Source organism: Lepeophtheirus salmonis, chromosome 5 (assembly GCF_016086655.4).
Source record: "Lepeophtheirus salmonis chromosome 5, UVic_Lsal_1.4, whole genome shotgun sequence".
Classification (NCBI taxonomy): domain Eukaryota; kingdom Metazoa; phylum Arthropoda; class Copepoda; order Siphonostomatoida; family Caligidae; genus Lepeophtheirus; species Lepeophtheirus salmonis.
In genome coordinates this window covers 31,320,911-31,331,969 of record NC_052135.2, presented here as the reverse complement: position 1 = coordinate 31,331,969, position 11,059 = coordinate 31,320,911, and the positions used below count along the sequence as shown (strand labels likewise).

General features: G+C 32.2%; 2 long non-coding RNA genes across 2 annotated transcripts; both read left to right on the top strand.

Moving 5' to 3' along the window:
- The first annotated feature begins 3,999 nt into the window (after nucleotides 1-3,999).
- LOC139905441 (uncharacterized) lies at nucleotides 4,000-4,431 on the top strand. The gene is made up of 2 exons (XR_011780176.1): nucleotides 4,000-4,135; nucleotides 4,277-4,431. It is a non-coding gene; the product is annotated as an uncharacterized lncRNA (long non-coding RNA).
- An 832-nt stretch (nucleotides 4,432-5,263) lies between these two features.
- LOC139905440 (uncharacterized) lies at nucleotides 5,264-7,764 on the top strand. Its single transcript, XR_011780175.1, has 3 exons — nucleotides 5,264-6,796; nucleotides 6,850-6,989; nucleotides 7,052-7,764. It is a non-coding gene; the product is annotated as an uncharacterized lncRNA (long non-coding RNA).
- The last annotated feature ends 3,295 nt before the right edge of the window (nucleotides 7,765-11,059 follow it).

Here is an 11,059-nt window from a genome sequence, read left to right as displayed (position 1 = left end):
AAAAAGTTTTAAAGGTCATTCGTAATACAATCGAAAATTTAAAAGATCTTTTTTGTGTTATATGGCTTCGATGAGATTCCGCCAGTGAACCAGACTTAGTTCCTAGTCTCTACGATGATGCTGCTAATCGTAGGATCAGACCGGAAGAGTATACTCATGTATTGGTTCCTGAAAAGCGGGGTGTAAGAGTAATATAACAGACTGGGTGAAGTCCAAATACCCAAAGGAAAACTATGTGTTCCAGCAGGACTCTTCCAGGGGTTCACAAGGCCAGGACCACGTAGCAAATGGCTCAAGAAGAAATTTTCCGATTTATAGAAACACGATTTGGGGCTTCCCTCCTCTCTCGATATTAATTCTCTCGACTTTGGCATCTACTCACCACCTCCACCCCCCCATCCTGTACCACTGCCACGAAATAGGTCTTCCAAGTTTGTCTTTGCTTTATCTGCCCTTAAAATCATATTTCAAAAAATAAAATAAAATATATAAACTTTGTCTTTTTCAATTTTTTGTTATAACTATTGGAAAAGAACGCTAAAATCTCCTTTCTAGCGTTCAGTGTATACAAAATTTAGTTCCTTTCAGCGCTCCGTTCATGGAACGCCGTTCAATTTTGCCTTCTGTTCACTAGCCTGCGGGTAATAACAGTTATTCTTCGGCTCAAAATAGAATTGATGATCAACATTGGAATACTTTTGGAACCAAAAAATAGAGCTGCATTATAAACAAAACCTTGTTTCATTTTAATGTTGTTAAAAATCCTTTCGTTACTATCTTCCGTCAAGGTGATCACTAAAGTTTCTCGCTTGACCGTTGTGTTCAAATTTATTTTCTTTGAAGCATCAATGATGTTTCGTTCTCTCTAAAGCGCCTTAGCATAAGTAAGTAGGACCGGGCATGCGCAGACATGAATTCAAATACGCGTGGAACATGGGTCTATTGAAAAAAAACAAAAAACAATGCAACGTGTTTGTTAAGATACTAAGTTATTACTAAAAACTATTAGTCACTTTGTGGACGCAATCTTTATTGTGTTTTGTAATTCCATTCATGCCCACTTTTTTGATAGCTCTCTGGACAGTCTGGTGTAAAAGAGTCGGGTCTCAACACTAATAAAGAGGGTCGATCTTATCTACTGGTACACATTTAGTTATTTTCGAGAGTAAAATTTAAACGAGAGGTTTTGCGAGGATATTTATTTAACAAAAGAAACCAAAAAATTATTTATAACTTTTATGCAATATGGGAGACCTCAGTTCTATTAATTACCTCAAAACGAGGCCTAAATCCCTTGCAGGGCTAGAATATGTAGTCAAATTCGAGATTGGCCCGCTCCTTCTTGATGGAAACTTGTAGAGACTGGAAACTCTTGTGAGGAGTAGTACACACCCTCTATAAAATAAGTTCACGTCTGGAGAGGAGGGCGGCTGCATGTTGAGGTTCCAAAAGTTCCAGAAAATTGTCTCTCAGGAAGGTCTGGGTCTTAGTGACTCAATTACACGTAAGTCCATCTTGAGTGAAAGCAAAGATGTCCACGAACTTATCTCTAGCCAAATTAGCACTTTCTTATCCAGAAGTTCGATTTACGCATCTGCATTGAGCCACTCCTTCCTCTCCACAAAAATGGGAGGCCATACTTTGCCAGTGCTAGGCAGAACACCCAAGACCATGGTGGTGGTGAATAATTGCCTGGCACAGTAACCGGTAGCACAACTGCACGCGAGCTCCTTGAACATGGCCACGCGGACATGCTGCGTGAAAGAAGCTTCAAAACTTCACTCCTTTGTCATTCCATTTTATTCGTCTATTTAGTTTTGTTTTTAATTGAGTCGAAACTTTACATATTTTCCTCGCTCCATAAAAAATTGATTTAGGAAGGATAGAGACTGTTTTTAACATTTAAATTGATCTTTATTTTCCTTTGAAAACAACATGTGTTAATCTGAGTGTCCTTTAAAAGTGTTAAGTTCTAATATTGGAATTTTCTTAGTGACTTCATCATCCAAGACGCCTATTAAAGGATCCCTTTATTGAGCGATCTTCTTTTTCGTCAATATGATGCAAAATCATTATTCCATCAGAAAATAAATATTTAATAATTCTATAATAGTACACATTATATATTTTGAAATGTAAGAATTCAAAGGGAACATCAATTTCAATGAAAAATGAAGAAAAAAACATGATAATATTCATTTATGCATATCTTAGAGCAAAATATCCTTGAGGCAAAATGGCTTTAAGGCAAATTCTCCCATGTCAAAATAGTTTAAGGGAAAAGTACCGAATACCGTTGTTTTCATTTACTAAAATACTGCGTCCCTAGCGGACAATATAGGAATAACAGATTTTAAAGAAAATGATAGTGAATTTATTCATATATTTTAATAATACAGATTTAAGCCTCTAGTTGGACCGGATCTGATGCTCGAGCCGTATGTCTGACATCCTTGCTTTAAAACATTTAGTTCCAAGTGAAGTGAAGGACTATTACAATACATTGGATGACTGAGATGCAGACCTATATACATATAATATATTTCATAATATTGTTTACGTATTCTTACAGCCAGGGAACTTATTCTTATCAAAATGCAGTCTTTGCAACAATTATGGCTTTTAATAGGCCATACAAACAGTACGTTTGAATGTAGTATACATATTTTATATATACATAATACATAAACTTGTTTCTTGTAGTAGATAACTCTTTCACCTTGCAAACATCCCTTCAAGTCTTTATACAAAAAACGTATAATAAAGATTTATTTCCGTAGTAATCAATTTGTTTGTGAAGTTCCGCGTATAGTATTGATTTTGGTCAAGGTTTATAGGACTTGTGGGATAGGAGGGAAAAAGAATAGGGTTAATTACGAAGTCATGTTATAATATATAAAGGCTCAAAATGATTTCAAACTTCAAGATGGGGGGAGAGAGGAAATAAAGAGGATATTAATATAATTGAATGTAGAAAGAAAGGAAGTTCACTACTCAAGAGTTAAATAGTAATGACAACTACTAAAGAAAAGAAAATTCATTCTTCATTTGAACAATTCAAAAAAAAAAAAAAAAAAAAAAATAATAACACGATTTACATAATTTCCAATGGTCAAGTTCAATGCCATAATTAGAGATGAGATTTGACTTTCGTAAGAGAGCAAGAAGAAGGCGGGAGCGGGATATTACTGAATTAAGACAATTGTTTTTATGAGCTGCCTGTTACATAACTTGGGGCGAAGAAAATTATATACTCCTATAAAGAAGATAACCTTCTACATTTAAAATAGCATTAGTGCTGGAAAAATATTATAATTGTATTTAAACTCATGTATATTTATTTTGTTATACATTTTTAAATCAGTTTACAAAAAAGATAGGCAATAATTAGGGTTGTTGGAATCGTTGAAAAAGAACGAATTTGATTGCTTGAAAGAGATTATATAAAAAAAGGAATGAAACACGTTGGTACCCTTGCATCTTCTAAACAACTTTTCCTCAGTATTGTACTAATCATTATCCAAGCAACTTCCCCTTACTGCTTTCTCACATGCATTATCATTACACCGAAGAAAGGTTGCCTTTTTTCATGGGTTTCTAACAACGGAGGTACTGATGTGTGGAATTATGATTTGTAAAAGAAAAGTATATATTACCGTTTTTGCCAGTTTCTCGTGCCCATCTCGTTCTTTATGGCAATTAATCCACCACTCCACAACCTCCCATTACATCAACAAACTAAAAAGTCTTCAAGAAACACTAGATTCAAGGAGACGAAGGATAATTAAACGGTTCATCATTCAATTTGGACGTAGCAAAGTTATTTGTGTCGTGTAACATCCCTTTAAATATTCTGGATCATCCCAATTTCTCCAAATTTATTGAAAAATATGCTGGAAAAACTTATCCATGCCGATGGGTCGTTAACAACTTGGTTGTGGAAGTATGTCAATGAGTTTTGAATAGAATAAAAAAAAATATGGAAGAAAAGGACATTTTCGTTGTACTAGATGAGACAAGAGATCATCAAGGGAGATCAATAACGGCAATTTTGATTGGCCCTTTGGACGGACATTTCTGTGGGAGACCTTACCTTATTGACTTGATTGATATTCAGATTGCAAACGCAAACAATGTAAAGTATATCGTCATAATATCAGTTTATAAGTTATTGTTGATCACAAAGTAGAATGAATGTTTTGTTATCATTTAATTGTTAACTCGTAAATATTTTTTAAATAATTTGTTACTTTATTGCCTCATTTCTATTCTTTAGATTTCGTGCCAAAGTTATCTATTCACCCTTTATGGTCAGTGGTCTCTAATAATTTATGAGTACACTTCCTGTAATGATTGTTTTGATTTTCTCTAACTAACAATATATTTTGTCTTGCATAGATTTACAGAATATAATATATATTTATGAAGTTATTTATAGGGAAGTTATATATTCATACTATACAACAATCCCTCTTTCCTCATGTGTAAATAAATAAATAATTTAAGTTAAATAGATATTATAAACGATACTCTTTTAATTAGGTTGGAATCGATATTTACTTTGAACTCTTGATCCAGCGACGGATACAATTGCACCACTGTCATATGTAGCTATTATATTTTTAAAGTAATTTCCATGGGCATTCAATGCATCGATGGGTAATTTATTCAGTTCAAATTTTTGAATAGAGTTGATGATCGAAATAGAGTTTTCTTTTAGACACCTGCATGCTCTAGCGTAGTGACCTCTCTTACCACATCTTGTGCATTCGACACTTTTTGCAAGGCAAACTTTCCCATTCTTGCGAGGAAATTGGAAAGCACACTGTCTACACAATCTTTCTTAGCTATTGTTCCACGATCTCCTACAGTTTTGACTTCTTCGATGTATATTGAATCCACATAACTTTGTATTTGCGATAACACCCTTTGATACTAAATCATTTAGACTTTTTTGATTATTCTTTGCCATTTCTACTATTCTCCATTAATATATACTTCACATATCTTATTTGCACCATCAAAACATCTTAATTGTGCTTCTCTATACTTACGGACTTCGGTCAATTTGTTAGGTGTCATCCTTGAATGTTCTTTCAAAAAGAAGTTATATACTTGTATATCGGGTCTAAAGATGATTATATATATATATTTGGCACTACCTACCGAATGCACGATGTAATGACGGGTTTGATGTTTTCTAATTATATTTGGTCTTACGAGTAATAAGGAAATTGGGAGTGAGGCTTGAAGTATTCAAGATGTATCATTGTCCATATTTGCAGTACATCACGAATTCAAACTTATTAATGTAATTGATATTTGTTATAGTAACTATTCATAGTAGTGATTCGTGCGTTATAGGCATTAAGGGCACTAAAGGACTCTTAACAAGGAAAGGATTTACTTAAAGTAGGAGTTGACTTTAGGAAGATTGAACACGAAGAGTTTCAATGAACGCTTTTGAGTGGATAATATATTTTTCGTACAATATATTTTGTCTTAAATAATTTTACAGAATATGATACGGATTTATATATAGTTATTTATACGGAAATTATATATTAATAATATACAATACTATTCTAGGGACTCACACATTACCATTGTGACATTGCATAATATGATACTCAACTTCTTCCTCGCGAAGTATGAGTATTTCGACCAAACTTAAGATTATTTCTCCCTTAGACTTAGATTGTCGTTACAGATTTTTCTTTATCTAAATGGTTTTACATCCCCATGTAAGAAATGAACATCTACAGCCTCATGCAAAAATTATTATAGTTTGCATTTAATTTACACTCATGCTATTTACGATTTGTTATATCCACCTTGTATATTGATATTCGTAACCAAAGTTTTATATTATGACAATTAATATTGAATACTATTTTGTATCATACAATAAATTATAACTAACATTAAGACATTTTCTCGATAATATTATTTTGATTAAATAGTACCAAGTTAAGCTATATTTTTGTGAAGGAAAGTTTCTATATGTAGTAAATTTTTAGATAAGTTGTAATGTTAAAAAAAATCATTATTGAGATATCTTATAAGTATGTATGTTCGAAATTACCAATCGACCATCAAGTATAATTTATGAATAAGGGTGATAATTTTGGTAAGAATAGAAAAGCGTGCGAGGAGAAAAGAAGAATTACTTATGGCATCATTGATTAAATAATATACATCTTCTTCTATCAATCATGAACGTTATCATTCCTGCCTTTATTATTCAATATTAATATAATGTTAGATGGTGATAGTCGATAGAGAACTGAATAAAATCCCCAAAATGACGTCGCCTTCTGTCTGGATTTCTGAAAATGGATGCCCAGGAATTTGGAAAATACTTACCGGATGAGAAACAGATGGTTTGTCGGATTTGTCGATATAAATGTGCCTTTAGTCCCCTGTCTAGAATTACACGCCACTCATTATCCTCATCTCATATCAAGAGCATGGATATTTATATAAAAATCAAGTTAATGATAAATACATCAAGTCAGACTTTAACTCTGATCCCACAAAGATGCTTATTGCATGTAATATAACCTTATCCATTGCTAATCATCTACGTTCAAAAAATTTGTGGAGAAATACATGGGTAGACCTATCCCTTCCCGAGGAACCATCATTAAATTAATGGAGGATGTTGTTACTGATGTCATTTATAGAAATACATATAAAAATGTTTTGAGTCATCCACACCAAATGACGATCAAGTTATCAGTAAAAAGTATTTACGAATTTCGAAATGGAACTCTGAATTTTGTACTATCTCACAGTAAGTATTCAATTTTTTTTCAAATCTAACCATAAAATATGATTCTATTTTAGCTAAACATATCAAGAATTATGATACACAACTCAGTAAAGGGCAAAAACAACTGCTTAAATGGTCACAACAACGGGGGTAGTAGCTTTGGATGGTTTGCAACTAGTTGGTCTGAGACTACTTACTTCGCTTTAAGACTTGGGTATGATCATTAGGTTTTCCAATATTACATAGTCAATAAATGTTACTTTTTTATCACTTAAGGCTTAGCTATGGTTGATGGGCTCCAAGAAATGGTGTTCAGAAAACTCATAAAAGGCAAAAACAACTGTTTAAATGGGCACAACAACGAGGATAGTTATATTGGGTGTTGCATTATAATTAACAATTGTGTATATCCTTCATGATAATAGTATGTTGTTATATAAGCATACCTAAATAACGAGGAAAAATCTTTTTTGATGCTCTTAATAGGGAGTAATATCGCTGGACATTACTACATAATTAGCTTTTGCTCTAAATCTTTACAATGAATTTATTTCTAACATTTTTTTATTAATATATTTATTGTCTAATTTTATGATTTTGACATTTACTTTATTATTAATAATTAGTTAGATCTCATCGGTAGAGATATATCTATCCTGTGCACAATTGTATATAGCAACTTCCACATGAAGAAGAGGGGTGATTATCTTTTTGATTAAACTCCACGTCTCGCTTGTGTATTGCAACCTAAAGTTATGACATATTTAACTGAATTCCGATGTTAGAACAAGAAAAATTATCTGGATCAATCTATTATTTCAATATTCTGTATTTATAATTTATTATTATTAATAGTTATATGATTTTAATTGTTTAATTTTGTATATTTAACATAAATGTTTAATGGTGTATTTATTAGTATGTAGATTATATTTCATTTAAGCCTTCTTTTTTAAACTTTGAGCTTCAAATATATTTCAAATACTCTACTTTGTCGTTTCATTAGTTATTATTCTGAGAATAAGGTTCATAATGAATTACAATTTCATGGAGTGTGACGTTTTCAAATCTACTGTAACGGATAAAAAACGTCGAAGTCAATTATACGTAGTATATCTTCATTAAACATTTTGCTAATAAATACATTCGTTACACCCTCAAAAATCATAATAAAGCAGGCAGATGATAATCACATCAGTATTTTAAACAATGATACCATATGTATTTTTTCCCCCCTCCTCCTTGCACGCGTTTTTCTCTACAATATTATCAACTATATTTATGAATAAAGGTTTGTTTATGTCCGAAAGAAAACAGAGGAACCAAATAGTTGAAGTTGTATTTGCGGGCGCGCTTGCGCAAAACACGATTCCCACAACCCTAGTTATTTATTATATGACTAGCCTACGGTCCATTTTCTCTTGTCTTGTTGCTGCGCTGGGTTCAAATCCAATCGGCTATACTTTGCCTTTTGACCTCGATCTCGACAATGAATGAACCAATTTTTGTCAGTTGTAGGTCATTTGAATGCTAATATTAATCGAATTATTGTGTTGAATCCAGCTCTCAAATGAGGCTTCCTTGACACTATCAATGTGCAAGTTGATAATTTGCTGTAGCACAGTGTATATGGTACTACCTTATGATTGAAACACGGAACGAAACATAAATAATGACTGAACGAAAGAAAGAAAAAAAAATGAGTAGAACGCTTACAAGCCAACTTATCTGCAACAAATCCTCAGAATTACTCTCCGTCTTATATATGTACACGCAAATGATCAATCCGATAACGTATATATAAGGTTGATAATTTTGGTAAGAAACCAAAAGCGTGCGAGGAGAAGGGAAGAAATACTTATGGCATCATTGATTAAATAATATACATCTTCTTCTATCAAGAACGTTATCATTCCTGCCTTTATTATTCAATATTACTTTAATATTAGATGCTGATAGTCGATAGAGAACTGAATAAAATGCCTAAAATAACGTCGCTTTATGTCAGGATTTCTGAAAATGGAGCCCAGGAATTTGGAAAATACTTACCGGATGAGAAACAGATGGTTTGTTGGGTTTATCGATATAAATGTGCCTTTAGTCCCCTGTCTAGAATTACACACCACTAGTTATCCTCATCTCATAACAAGAGTATGGATATTCACCTATAGAATCAAGTTAAAGATGAATACATCAAATCATAGTTTAACTTTGATCTCACAAAGATGCGCATTGCATGTAATATAACCTTATCCATTGCTGATCATCCTACGTTCAAAAAGTTATGGAGAAATACCCGGGTAAATTATTCCCTTCCCGAGAAACCATCATTAAATTAATGGAGGATGTTGGTAATGATGTCATTTATAGAAATACCCCCATTGTAAATTGTGATGTTCAGATAATTTTCAGCATGTTTAGAGTCATCCACACCAAATTACGAAATGGAACTCTGAATTTTGTACCATCTAACAGTAAGTATTACTTTTTTTTTTAAATCTAATCATAAAATATGATTCTATTTTAGCTAAAAATATCAAGAATCATGATGCACAACTCATTAAATTGCAAAATCAAGTGCTTAAATGGTCACAACAACGGGAGTAGTAGCATTGGATGGTTCGCAACTAGTTTGTCTGACATTAGTTTCTTCACTTAAAGACTTTGGTATGATCATTATGTTTTACGATATTACATAGTAAATAAAGTATTACTTTTTTATCACTTAAGGATTAGTTATGATTGATAAGCTCCAAGAAAAGGTGTTAAGAAAACTCATAAAAGGCAAAAACAACTCCTTAAATGACCACAACAACGGGGGTAGTTACATTGAGTACATAATTGGTCAGATGGAGTTGCACTGATTAAGTATAAGACGACGTTATAGTATTACATTTACTTCATCTGATCTAGGAACAATCTTTGATGTCCATAAATATTAAGTATACTTCCTTCTTTTGGAAAAACCGAGACGCGAACCTAAGTAATCGAGTTCAAGAGAATAATTTATCCGTAGCCATTCTCCATTGAGCTACGTCGTTCCATCACTAACAATTATTCACCAAAATGTTTCCCTACAAACAATGACACGAGTCAAAAAATTAACTAACCGCAATACATAACATTTTGTACATCTATGATAATTGAAGGGATAATTTAGATTATTTAAATAATCATGCACAGGTGGTCCCCACACTTTCAAACACTGCAAATTTTGCACAATGCTGTGTTTGGAATTATTCTGACTCCTCTCGCGGTTTTTTAATATATTATGATAACCAATTGTAAGAAACTAAATATTTAGGAAAACAATAATTTTTGTAGTTGAGGATGAGTTGGTTCATACTATGCATATATATTAATATAATAGAAGTCTATAATTTTGCATAAAGGGGAGTGTCCTGTAAGGATTTGGTTTTATACCAGACTCAAAACTTTTGGTTATTACTTAACATACAAACTTGCGATTAAAAAGTTTGCTGAATAAATATTTTTAAAGTTCCAATTATTGGAACTTTACCGTATTAAAACGACCGGATTAAAAATCAAGTAAATACCAGGTTAAAATTTAGTTTTACAATTATTTTACATGTATTTTGTCTGGCATATATTATTTGAAATATTTTTTTAAAATTCTACTTAACAATACTAAAAAAACAAAGGAAAAATAGTAAAAAGTGACTATCAAAAATAATTTCTCGCATTTTACAGGTTTTAGTACTAAAAAGTAACTGTAATTGTACTGTTGATTTCATATAACAGGGATTTTCTTGTTCCCAAAAACTGTGATGTATATGCTTGTCTTTAGAATTTATTCAGGGGCGTCCGCAGGGGCAGGCTGGAGAGTATTTAATTAATATGGATTTTTTAAATTTTTTCGTGAAAAGGATTTTTGAATTTTTTTGACCCCCCAAAAAAAAAAAAAAAAAAAAAAAAAAAAATGGAGGACACCCCTGCTCTTATGTCACTTATAACTTATACATTGATAACATCACGAATTGATTGTATTGATAAAATATAATTCAATTTAAGGATGTTTTTTGATAAATGATGTATAATATTTCCGTTTGATGCCATAATATAATCGCCATGCTCAAAAACTCGTGGATTTCTATCTAAGTTGTCATCTATAAGAATGAAGTGATGTATTTTCCATTTAATCGTTAACATACGCTAGTGTTTATTATTAATTGTCGACACCAATGTGTTTCCACTAAGAGTTTTTTCTTCCTTCTACTGCAACACTATCCAGTTTTTATTCCTTGCTCCTCCATCCTCAATTTG